Consider the following 14,149-nt stretch of genomic DNA (forward strand, 5'->3'; position numbering starts at 1 on the left):
ACACTGCCAACGTACTTTCCATATACTGATGTAGTGAAGTGAGTGTGCTGAATGTGTATGAAAGACAAGTCTTCCCAAGCCTCAGGAGGCTGCATGAGGAGGTGTTAGTAAAGGTAATATGGTACCCTCTCAGTATTGGAAGAGAACATACACTATGCCGTGATGGAGTACACAGTCCTTTAAACCCTAAGGCTCTTATGTCCATGTGTATGAAGACATTTAGCATTTCCTCACGGTGCAAATCACAATTTAGTGTTGTTAGGAAATGCAAAATGCTATTTCGGTGTGTACAAAAGGCATTTGCGATTGAGCAAAATGTGATTTTTATCCACTAAAAATTGCATTTTGGCTATTGCTAAATCAGAAATTGTTAATATTGATTTCCAAATAGTGAATCATTAACTGCATGTACAAAAGATTTCCTCTTTGTGAATAGTCACAAAATGGGCATTTAAGAAACGCAATTACCTTCAACCCGGTTCTGGTAGTAACCAGGAGCAAGCTATAAATAGACACCCAAAATGCATCAGGCCCTTTCAGAATAAAGGCCCTTATTTTGGCAAGAAGGATGAGGACTTTGGCTGGCAGGCAGAAAAGGAAGAGGAGACAGGAGAGGACATTTACGTTGGGGATGACCTGTTTAAACAAACAGAGGAGGAGATATTGGAGACGTACAGACTCAGTAGTGAGTTAATCCTGGTACGTGTTGCTGGGTTACAACATCAGCTACAGATCCTAACTTTCCGGAGCAATGCAATCCCACCACATGTGCAGGTATTGTGTTGCCTACACCTCCAGTATCTGGCAGTGACCAGGGGGGTCATAGCAGTGACAGGGGGAAGATCACATGGTGCTTTATCCAAGTTCTCTCACAGGTTGCTGGACATCATGATCAGCCAGGTTAACCAATTCATGTATTTTCCAAATACCCTCCAATATCTGCAACAGACAAAACTAATGTTTTACATGATAGCACAGTTCCCTGGTGTCATTTACTGTGGCAATGGGGCACTTAATGCCATATATTCCCCCTCAGCAAATGAATACATATATAGGATTAGGAAAAGCTTACACTCACTCAATGTGCATGTAGTGTATGATGCAATATGTATCATAACAGACCTCGTGGTCAGATTCTCAGGCAGTACCCATGACTCCTTCAGGTTCCGCCACAGTGCTATACAAAACTGACCCTCACAGGGTGAATTTGGCAATGGTTTCTTACTTGGTGAAATAATAGTTGTCTCCTTGAATACAGTGGGCAGAATTGTGCATGTAATGTGACCTAATGGTATTCCTTCTCATGCCCTTAAGTAGGCAGTGCATATGTCTTGCATCTCTGGATTCTCAAACCATCCATGACCTCTAAAACAAGAAGTGAGAGGCTGTACAACAGGTCACACAAGGTGACACGCTCCATCATTGAGAGGACCGTTAGGATACTGAATTCCAGGTTTTGCTGCTTCCACAAGACTGGTGGTGTATTGCTGTACAGATCTGAGACGTGCTGTAAAATCATTGCCTCATGTGCCATACTACACAACATCGCCATGAGGAAGGGACTGCACAACATCACCATTGAGGAAGCATCTGACTCAGATGATGGCTGAACCCCTACTACAGGTGCAGCAAGATGGGACATGTGCAGCAGATGGTTGTGCACGATGCAGAGAGATCGCCGACAACTATTTTTGAGTTAAGAGTGATTACAACTTGCAACATCTAAGAAATATACATCACACAGGATGGTAATGGATGGTGCATAAAGGAAAGATCACCTTTTATTCAGGTTGTTACAATAATGTCACTTTCCTAAAACAGCTGTATCCATTGCAGATGCACCATTGTGTCAAATAGACAACAAAGGGCCTGATTTAGAAGCTGATGGAGGGAATACTTTATCACAAACGTGACAGACATCACGTCTGCAGTAGTACGACCCCATAGGATAGAATGTGATTGTAATGCGGGCAACAGGATATCCGTCACATTTGTGATTGAGTAATCTCCTCCTCTGACTTTTAAATCAGGCCTAAAGTATGCCATTGCAAACAAACATTGAACTTATGACTCTGAGTGTTCAGGGTAGTCACTTCTTCTGGCTTCTGGGTTTGGAAGTCTTGTCAGCAACACTGGCCTGTGTGAGTGGGGACATGTCAGACCCATAAGTGTTCTGGTGTGAATGCCTAGTACAGCATACCTCCAGCATAGATGTGGCACTGATGGTAGAGCAGTCTTCACTCAGGTGGCTGCAGTGTGTTGGGGACAACGAGGTTGTGGGTCTGTATGTTTTGAAGGGCTGTGGCCACTTTTCTCCTTGCAACAGTTGTTGTGGCAACTGCCAATCGATTGACAGAATGGGTGAAGGTGTTAAAATGTGCGTGGCACTGCCTGTGTCTTTGCACCCATTTCTTCTTTTCCATAGCAGCAATCCAACAGTTGTGCCCCCTAATGCAATTGCTGCATCAACCATGACAAATTTGTGCAGATGTCTATTGACAGTTGTAATTTGTTTGACTTGCAGGAGCTGCACATGACGGCGGACTTCTCCAGGCCCTGAAACACAGTAGAGCTGTCTGTCATGTCATCTGACATACGCTCATTGTGGACTGCAGCTTGCTGGCCCCTATGATGTCTGTGTGTGCTGCCCAGAGATGTGATGGTGTCCCTGCTTTGGGTTTGTCTCCCATCACTGCCCATAGAGCTTGGAAGTGGTAGAATGGTTGTTCTACTAGCAGTTGGAGTAGGACTGATAGGTATTGCTTATGTACTGGCCTCTATTTCGACATGTGTGTTAGTAGCTTTTGCAGGCTCAATTGTTTCTAGCACTTTCTAGGTGTGATCTGTGGGAATGCATGTAAATAGTAAGTGTAAATATAAGGTTAATGTCTGTTTACAATATTGTTGTAACAGTGCTTCATGCGTTTGACATGATGGTGATGAACCGGTTTGTGTAGTAGAGTCTTCAGGCCACAGTACAGCATTCAATTATAGTGTACTACAACTCCCATGATGCATTGCCAAGGTAGTGCAAGCATCTCTATGGAGTCAGATTTGTTCTGATGTTTTGTTTGAGGAATTACAAACATTACTTTTTGTGGAGTAAGTAAAGGGGAGTTTGCCTACCCTGTCTGGTGCCTGTAGCGTTAGGGGTATCAATGTCAGACATTCCCACCATGCTCTCAGGTTCCAGTGTCCTCTTGCTGAGTGTCTCCATGGCAATGGGAAGAGGGTGTTTTGAGGGTCCCCCATTTGTGCCACGAACCTCAGCCATCCTGGTGGCCATCTTTTCCTTTTTGCAAGATTTCAGGTCATACCACCTTTTGGGGATCTCTGGGATGGTCCTCTGTCTTATACCAATGGAATTCACCTTCTCCAAGATGGTGTTCCATATCCTGGTATTCTGGCTCTTAGGAACACAGAGATAGGTCTCCCCGAATAGCAAGTCCACATAGGCCACACATTCATCTGTTAGGACCTCCAACTCCTTCTGAGAGAATTTAACCTTCCACTTCATGCTCCCAGAGTCCTTGTCCCAATCTCCTTTGGACATGATGCAGTGCAGTCACAGCTATTCCTTTGCCAGTAGTCAGTCGTGCATGTCTCCGTTCTAGCACCTTCCTAGACTTCTGGGTTGTGGCTACACCCTGTATTTGTGAACATCCTGGTCTGGCATCATCATTCTGCATCCAGAATGCTAGTTAAATCACAATTCCTCATATTCCAAAATTGCAATTTCCTAATTGCAAATGTGAATACGTAGGAATTGCTATTAGTAGAATCAGTGGCTACATACATATTGTTTTTCTATTCCCTAATAGAGACTTCTGTGGATTCGCTATTTGGAAATTACAAATCTGAATCTTTTGTACATATGCCCTTTAGTCTTTCTGGCCATAATTTGTGGTGTATTTAGGAACGTCTGTCCCAGCATATTTCTCCCAGTTTTCAAAGATAGCTATGCTCAAAGTGTGCGAGGAATGGACTACAAGTGCATCTTCTGGCCAGTGCACTAACACCCAAAAGTGGATGATGGTGTCTCTTTAGTGGCGAATTGTGTTGATGTTGGCTGATGGAATGTATGGTTCTTGGCTGGGGATTTCTATGACTAGTGGTCTGGCAGGTTATGTGGATCTTGGCTGTCAGTATGTGTGGAGGTTGGGTAGCGATATATGTGGCTATTGGCTGACAGTACAATTGTATTGGTTTACTGGAGGTGTGTTTATATGAAAGCTAGCTGTTGCCTGGTTGAGTGGCAGTGTGATTGCTGTTTCAGTTTTGTGGCCTTCTGAATGTGATGGGCCTTGAATGGTAGCAGTTTGATGATGTGAGTGTTGTGTGTGTTGAGCCCAGGGGAGGTGGTAAGGTGCCTTGACATGGCGTTATGGCTCACTAACAGAAAGTAATGGGTTGAATATTCTCATACTGTTGCTTCTATTTACTTTTTGACTCTATCACTAATGGTAGGGCCCAAATTAATCAGTATAAGTCTGTACATGAGTACGGCTTGGAAGAGTCTTGCTGGCGTGGTGGTGCAAAACTGCCAGGACCCATCACCTCCCGGATGACCAGCTCTCCAGAGTCGGTAAGGTGATCATCCGAAAGGGGCAGGTGGGGAGTGTTGGGTGCATGTGTGTGGTGTGTGTGTGCATGTGTGCGAACAAGCGTGTATGAGTGTATGTATCAGTGTGAATGGGGGTGTATGAGTGGGTGACTGTGAGTGAGTGAGTGGGGTGGCTCTGTGCAAGTCTGAGTGAGTGGGGGTGCATGTGTGCAAGTGTGGCTATGCAGAGGGGGAGTGTGTCAATGTATGCATGCATGGAGGGGTTAGAGGAGTGGATGAATGTGGCGGGTGGAGTGGGGGTGTGAATGGTTATGGATGAGGGTGCATGTGTGACTGAGTGTGGATGGGAGGTGGGGCATGTTTGTTGGTGCTTGTGTGCGTGTGTGTGTGTTTATGTCAGTGGATGGAGATGGGAAGTGAGTGCATGTATGTGCTGCAGAGGGAGGAGGGAATGAGTGTATGTATGCGGTGGAGGGCAGTTGGGGGTGTTTGGATGGATATGTACAGTTGGGGGGTGTATAGAAATGTGTGGATTGGTGAGGGGTGTATGTAAGTGTTTGTATGGGTGTGGGGTTGCATGGAGGTGTAGGGGCATGTGTGCATGTGTATGCCAGTGACAGGAAAGAGGATTCTTGGCCCCGAGTTTGTTACCACAATGGTTTTCATGGCAGGGTGACCGCCACGGAAAGCCTGGCAGTCTGCAGTCTCGTAATAAAGCCGGCAGGCTGAAACTTGCCGCTGGGCTGGAGGTACTCACCGCTGGCCACATTGGTGGGACCGCACAGGCCGGCCAGGTGGTGTTGTGGTGGTTTGATTTCTGCCAAGCCCTCACAACTTGTAATGTAGTGGTCTTTACTGCTGGCTCCATGACAGTAAGACCACCACAGTGAGGCTGGCAGTTTGATGACCGCCAGCATCGTAATGAGGGACTTTATGTATGCTACTGTATATTGATATTTGGAATTAATAAACTAATTAAAATATATATATATATATATGTTAAATATTTTAAAACTACTTAACATTCTCTTTATTGACTCTAAAGTCTAAATATCAATTAATGTTGTTGTAGTAATTGATATTTCCTTTTTGCACTCTCATAAGAGATCCACATAAAGTTAATGAATAAACTGAGGTTTTAGGGTGATGCACCCAGCAATAAATTCTGGTAGCAGAGGGATGGCTGAGAAAGAGTGCTAAGAAAGGAAAAACCTAATTAATTAAGCTGCAACACACTTACAAAATACTAGAAATTAATTAAAGAGAGTAGAAAACAGAGCTTAGGGTTCGACTTCACGTTTCAACATGTGGCAGCAGCTCAGCGTGGTGAACATAAGCATGAATAGGGCTGTTTATTGATGAAAACAGAATACATATTTTGTGAAAGTGTAATTTGTGAGACATTGTAAAATTACACAGGTTAGGGAATTAGTTGTTCTTTGTGTGAATGTACTAAAAGGTATCAGTGATTGGGTGACTTCACACACAGAAGTGCCTCGTCACTAATAAAGAAGACAAAGAAGACATTCTATTTATAATTCTAAAGTAACCCAAATCTAGAAAACAATGAAGATTTTAAAAGGAATAAGAAGAGCAATAAGAGGAAGGGTGGGGGTTAGGGAGGGAGAAATGAAAACCTTAGCAGGAACGCTTGGTTAACATATGAGGGGATTACACACATGGTTCTGGCTCAGAAAATGGAGCGGAATTATAGAAAAAGAAAGTAGTTTGAGCATTTCCAAGATGAGGAACATTTCATTTGGCAATAATTAGACATTTGATGGAGTTACTGACTGGAGGTACTGACTGACTTAGATCTTCCTGCTAGACCCACCCAGTTTGAAGCATTATGTGAATGGGAAAGGATGGCCTTAAAATTTGATAGAGAAAAACACATTAAGAGTACAAAAAGGGCAGCGAAAAACTATGAAGATGCAATTTGGGAACAACAGTTACACAGACTGAGAAGAAATATAGGGGCAAATGATAGACCACCTAGAAAGATGTTTAAAGGGGAAAATAAGATACAGGAAGAATCATAAATAGAGACAGATAAAGATTCAGGGGATGAAATGTTATCAACACACCCTCCACCTTATGCCAAAGCTTTTAGATTTTAAATGCTGGGAATAATTTGGCAGAAGTCACTGCACCTTTAGACCCTGCAATTTCACAGCTTAGAAACCAAGGGGCATATTTATACACTGTTTGCACAAATGTGTTTTTTTTTTTACTCTAATTCGGTTAAAAACTAACTCCATATTTATACTTTGGTGCCAGACCCGTCTAGCACCAGATTGATGGAGTTAAAGTCATTCTTGGAAGTGGAAACATACCATGTGTTAATGAGATGCAAGGAGGCGTTCCTGTATAAAAAATGACTTCATGACCTTAACGCCATATTTATACTCCCATGCAAAAATGGTGCACGGGAGGGAGGAAGGGTCAGAAAATGGTGCAAAGCTTGCTTTGCCCCGTTTTTTATCTTCTGGGTCAGGGCAGGCGTTAGGGGACCTGTGGGCCTATTTCATGGTGGAACATCATGGAATGAGCCCACAGGTGTCCTCCCCAGGCCCCAGGGGCACCCCCATTCACACCAGAGGAACTGCGGAGGATGGGGGACCCCATCCCAGATAAGCACAGATAAGTACAGGTAAGTATTGCATTTTATATTTTAAAGTGCCAGAGGGGCCCTGTAATGGGCCCCCATACATGGCACAAGGTACAATGGCCATGCCCAGGGGACCCTTGTCCCCTGTGCTGGCCTTTGGGGTGGTAGACATTACTGAGTCATGTGGCATGGTAGGTTTAGCACCATAAAATGACACTAATCTGGTTAAAGTCATATTGTTGTACTCTAACCTGCCTAAAGTCATTTTTTGGTTCTAAATCTCCTTCTTCTATATCGCCACCCTCATCCGACTAAAGTCATTTTTTTTTACTCTAGCCTACCCTTTGCACTGGCTTGCACCATTCTACAAATATGGTACCCGGCTGGTGCACAGAAATGGTGCACGCCAGTGCTAAACTTTTTGCACCAAAAAGTATAAATATGGGCCCAAATGCAAACATTGATGACTGTCAATGCACAACTACTGGTGCAACAATAGATTCAATCACAATAATTGACAGTTCAACTGCCTATTCCACAGACTGTTACGATGCAACATATAACAGAACAAGCTATTGTTAGCACTCCTGCACAAAAGGTGCCTCCTTCTGAGGTGTCACAGCAAACAGAAGCTGTACAGGGCATATCACTACAGAAATACAACAAGCTTCTGGGTACAATCCGGTAAATAGGTTTGTCCCAACCTCACAGAATTCACTGCTTATGATTTGTACTCTGCCATAGAATGTTATGACATTAGGAAAGGGAGCTTGGTTTGTCTTCATGAGAATACCTGTACAGGCCGAGGAGACATTAAAGGAAGGATGGGTCCCAGAGTGGATACAAGAGTTTATCAAAAAGTGTGGAAGGACAGAGAAAGTACTAGTACTAAAGTGGACGGTGCTGAATTGGCAAACAGATATGATATTGATATTTCTAAAAGTGTGCCTCTCCAGAGAAGTTTTAGAGAGCAACTAGATGATAAATCCATTTAAAAAATGCCCACACCAGGTTTGTGAAGACATCTTACTGAACTAGTTAAATGAGTCTGCCAATGGAGTGCAGTAGAAAAATACAAGGCAAAGTGGGTTCAAAAGCTGGCAAGAAAAATAAATTAACTATCTGTTAGGAGAGACCCAGAGTGGAATAAACATACATGTGCCACAGAGTAGAGGTGATCCTTTAGTATTTACCAACAATTTCCCAAAACTAAGAGATAGTCTTATGCATTGGTTCACCCAGGCTGAGAGGTTTGTGAAATTGTTGAAAGTCTTGTGGGTTGATTTGGAGACTTTCTGTGATATAGTAGTGCTGAATGATTTCTGTGCTGAAGCATTTCAGCAACACGCAGGACAGACGCATTTGGATCCAGGAGATATGGGTTTCTTTATCACAACTTTTGTGCTTGGTGTGAGACCTGTGCTTTGTCAGAATATTCAGCAGAATATTATTTGTTGGCAAACTGTACCTCTAGATGTTATATTGAAGTATATGCTCAGTATTGTAGTGATGACCAAGAAATGAAGCAAAGAAAAGTAAAGGAGAAATTTGTGTTAGCACAAACAAGATTGACATAGCAAGCAGTTCAAAATGTGCCTAATATGACAAAAATTCAAGGGATGTGAGGGGGTTGATGCAGACAGGAATTCAAGGGATAACGAGGTGGGGAAGAGAAGAATCAAATGAAATTAATACAAATGCTGATATAGAGATCTTAAAGAAAACAACTGTCTGCCACATTTGTAACAAGGTCAGACACTGGAAGCGGGAATGTTGATTTAATCCTGATAGGAATCAAGGTAATCAGATTTAGGGAGAAAATCAAATGGTTCCTGCAAGACAAATGCAACCCCAAATGAAAGATCAGAATCAATTAATGCCAATGCCGCAGCCCCTCATGATACAAACTAATGTGAATGTATCTCATTTTAATCAGAACCAATTTCCCTGAGTGACCAGAAATGTGACCCAAAATCCTGAGCTAATAATGCAGTTATCAAGTTTTGGCACCTCACAATGACGATGCCTGAGAGGAGAGGCAGATTGCATGTTTGGTGTAATCTAAGCAGTAGACCAGAGTGGACATATCTAGATGGTATTGTGAATGGCCACTCAACACTGTTTTTGACTGATACTGGGGCTACCCGTTCCACTGTAAGAACAGCGGAAGTGCCAGACCTACCATTATTGGGAATAATAGTACAAGTAATAGGTGTTGCAAACAAATTGATTGCAAACCCTATCTCTGAAGCAGTCCCTGTAAGGATAGGGTCTGTTACAGATAAACATCAACCTGTTGTGTGTGATTCAAGTTCTGTTAATTTGTTAGGAAGGGGCCTGTTGTGTAAACTGCATTAGACTATTAGTCATTTTCTAAATTCATGATGATGAAAATGTAGAAATCAGACCAGGATGGAAAGAAAACGCTGAGTTTTTCCTAAGCTAATATGAAATCATTGGCCCAAGGAACTGATTGCGAGGGTGAAAGCAGACGTTTTGGATACTACAGGTTGAGATATTGGGTTAATAAAAGGAGTTGAACAAGTGACAGTGAAAGTAATAGCAGATGCAGTATTCCTTAATACATCACCAATACCCAATGATGCCAGAAAACAGTAGTAAGAATTACTCCTTTAATAAATGAGATGCTATAAAAAGGAATCATAAAAGAACTGATTGGGAGTCTGTGCAACTCAACAATCAATGGATTATGCAAACCAAATGGCAAATACCGAATAGTACAAGATTTGAGAAAATAAATGAAATTGTAATCCCATGTTGTCCCATGGTACAGAATACTTCGACCATATTTTACCAAATACCATGCATAGCTGAATGGTTCACTGTGATTGATCTTTGCAATGCCTTTTCCTCCAAACCATTATACAAGGAAAGGCACTTCTTATTTTCCTTTGTGTTCCAAGAGAAGGCAATCACATAGTGTTGTGTCCCACAAGAGTATACACAAAGCCCATCACTTTTCAAGCAGATTTTTTTTTAAAAATCTAGAACCCCTACAGCTATCAAGGAGCTAGGTTTTGATTCCAGTACATTGACAGCTTACTGACTGAGACAAGTAATGAGGAAAATTTAAAGGAAGATTCTATAGCATTATGAAATGATTTGGCTGAGAATGGACACACAGTGTCACCACAGAATTTGTAGTACTGTCAAAAAGTGGTCCATTATTTGGGACACATAATTGAGAAAGGGACAAGGAAAGTGTCAAAAGAAAGAATTGAAATGATACTGAAAATGAACACCCCAAGATCACTATCAACAGTGGATACCCAACTTTTCCCTGGTGGAAAAACCATTGTTGAGAATGACTCACAAGGACATTACTGATCCGATTCCATGGGACAACTTGCGAGCATTCATAGAATTAAGAGAAAGTCTTTATCATGCACCCATATTGGGAATGCCAGATTATAGTAAAGATTTCATTTTCTTCTGCAGTGAGAGAGAAGCGTGCACTCTCTCAGTGTTAACCCAAGTTCACGGGAATTGCAAAAGACCAATAGCATATTTTTGAGTAAATCTTGATCCCATGGCAGCTACGTTGCCTTATAGTTTTAAACCAGTGATTGCAGTCAGCACAAGTCTATAGAAATGCCAAGACATTGTGATGGGATTTCCTTTGACTGTAATGGTCCCGCATTTGGTTTAGGTGTTACTAACAAAAACAAAAAACATCACCTATTGAATTTGCGCCTCTCAAAATATGGGCAACAAATTATGTCTGGAAACAGCGTTGTATTAAGAGGGTGCAATATTTTAAACCCCAGTACATTGTTGCCAATACCTGAAGAAGAAAAATCTAATTGATATGTACATGATTGCCTTGATGTCTCTGGCTTCTGCACCAAACCCAGACCAGACATAAAAGAAAAGCCTTTGATTAATCCTGATTATGTGCTCTTTGTTGATGGCTCATGTTTAAGAACAAACAAGGTTTGCTTGAGAGCAGCACAATGCAAATGGTAGTTGAAGCATCATGGTTACAAGGGATTGCGTCTGTGCAAGTTGCTGAATGAGCCTGTGGACAAACAATTGGAGTAGGATTAACCATTTTTACAGACACTTAGTACAGTTTTGGTGTTGTCCATGGCTATGGGCAATTGTGGCCTCAGCCTGGTTTATGACCTCAGTATGACCTCAGCTGGAACGCGTACTAGAAACAGGCAACAGGTGAAGGATCTATTGGAGGCTTTTAAAGATTCCATGGAAATAGCTGTTGCAAAATGTGTAGTGCATAGGAGTGTCCGTGGCTATGTCACCATTGGTAACAGGTAACAGGTATACTGATGAAGTAGCACGCTACTGTGCAACTATGCCATGCTCTTACAATGGTTGATCATTCATAGCTGGTTAGCAAGAATGGAGGATACTTGCGGTGATTTTGAAAACAACAGAAAATTGGGATGAACTGAGATGAATGGAAGAGAATGCATTGGTTGAAGAGAAGCAATGGTGGATTAAAGCGGGTTGTGCATTTGATGACAAAGGTGTGTGGCTTTCAGTGGAGGGTCAACCAGTGCTGCTCGGTAGTTTACTCATTCGAATGAATCAAAATTTACATGGACAGGCACATTTAGGCATGAATGCTACAGTCAGAACATTTACACAATATTGGTATAATCAGAAGCTCAGATCACAAGGGGAAAAGAACACGCGTTACATGAAGTCATGTGGGAAAATCTGCACCTCCTTTCAACAGATTGCAAATGGATTTCATTGAGATGCCACCTCACTATGGACTGAGGTACATTTTGGTGATTGCATCTTTTCCATGTGGTTGGAGGCTTACCCTACCAGACGAAATGACAGTCTTACAGTACAAAAGTTACTACTTAGAGAGTTAATACCAAGGGACAGTATGCCTTTTTCTCTTGAGTCAGATTGAGGTACTCACTATCACAGTAAGATTATAAAAATGCTGTGTGCAGCATTAAGAATTGATCAGAAACTCCATTTCACTTATCGTCCAGAATCTTCGGGAGTTGTTGAGCAAATCAATGGTACAATCAAATCAAGACTGGCTCAAATCTGTGCATTCACCTCTTTAAAATGGCCAGACACATTTCCCTTAGTTCTGATGAGTTTGTGAACCATGCCTGATCGAAAAATAGGGTTGTCTCCCCATGAAGTATTGATGGGAAGAGCCATGAGACTACCTGCAGTTCCAGCAAATGTACTTGTGATTATAACAGATGTCATGGTACTCAATCACTGAAAAGGCCTGACTGATGGTGTCTGTTCTGTGTCCCAACAGGTTGAAGCTGCAACTGAAAATTCAAGTCAAGAACAGTGCTCAATTTGAACCCTGGAGATTGGGTTTACCTTAAGAAACACCTGAAAAGTCCTGTTTAGAGAACATTGTAAAGGTCCCGTTCAGCTAGTTCTGATCACGAATACAGCAGTGAAGTGTAGTGGAGTACCTAATTTGATTCATGCCTCTCACACTCGGAAGGGAAGAAATCCTGAAGAAGAAGTAGAGCTGAGTGGTTTTGTGTACGTGCCACCGAACATTGCACAAGAAGAAAACAGTGGTCAGAACCAGCAAGCTAGTTGGGGTGAAGAAACTCTAACAGGTGAATTGGCCCAATTATCGGACATATCACAACGTGGGGAAGACTATGACGTCCAAACTGTAATTGTTGGAGACCCAAGTGCCAAAGAAAACACAGAAGGAGATGTTCAAGACCCAGGAGAAGGTGCAATTCCAATAATGAAAGGACAGTAACTGACATTTGGCACAGAAATGCAAATAAGAAACAAAATCTGAGTGCAAATACAATTACACCACCACTAGTAACCATCAAAGAAGAATTGAGTGATGCCAGTTAAACAGAAAGATTATTGTACCCACTAAGAAAATCCAAAAGAACATGATTACCTTGTCAAAGATATTCTTCCCCTGAGTGGACTCACTATTTAGAGTAATTATTGAACGTTCCAGTTCCTGACATACTTGTATTAAGCACTGAGCAATCTGAACCTCCCTAAAAACAATCTTAACATAAAATCATTACGACTATAAAAATGAAAAAAATGAGAAGGAAAGAATTGGCCAAGATTAAGAAGAATAAAGTTAGGGATTACAAATAAGAAGAAGCAACAAAAAGACTTGGGATTGTCCAACAAAGAAACCTAACAAAGAACTTTGAAAAAGTAATGTTTGCCTCAATCTATTTCCTTTATTTGCAGTAACCAACAAATTAAGTTTGGAAGAAGATCTAATTGTAGAGAAAATATGTACTGTTATGAGAATTAGAGTTAATATATTCTTAGGAACACTACTTAGACTGAGAGCATTGATAGCGGTAGCAATCTATTTCGTAATATATTTTGTACCAGAGACAGACAAGACTATTTCTTTATTCCAAAATGCAATGCAACATCAATTTCAAATAGATGAGGACAAGCAAAAAACTTCATTATAGGTTATATGCAAGACCATTATGTAGTGACTGTTTCCTCAAGATTAGTACAGGTATAAACTAAGGCTTTAGATGTTACGGATTGTTATGTCTGTGCACACATGCCTTCTTCTGCAGATGAGCAAGTTTCATATCATCATATCGCACTGACCTAAGCTAATCTTGTAGTATATTGCTAAGCTTAGTATGCAGAGTGTGACATTTTGAACATTACTTTACAAATGTTGAAATAGTACTTTCAAAGGTGTCATTAATGAAAGACATGAATTTACACCCAAACACAAAGTACATGGAGTCTGTTTGGCATTATTTTAGATCTTATACTCTTATTAGCACTGTAAGGGCAGATAAAGAAATCTAACTTGTAAGATCACTTGACAAGAGAACATTTTTATACAGGGGTTAGAAGAAAGAAATGAAAAACATATGAAAACTAATTGAGAATAATAAAAATGATGTACAAAAGAATGTATGGAAGGGAAAAGAAGATGAGTTTAAAAAGAAAATGACTGTGCCTCAAGTGAGATTGGA

This window comes from Pleurodeles waltl, chromosome 2_2 (assembly GCF_031143425.1).
Source record: "Pleurodeles waltl isolate 20211129_DDA chromosome 2_2, aPleWal1.hap1.20221129, whole genome shotgun sequence".
In the NCBI taxonomy this organism is placed as follows: domain Eukaryota; kingdom Metazoa; phylum Chordata; class Amphibia; order Caudata; family Salamandridae; genus Pleurodeles; species Pleurodeles waltl.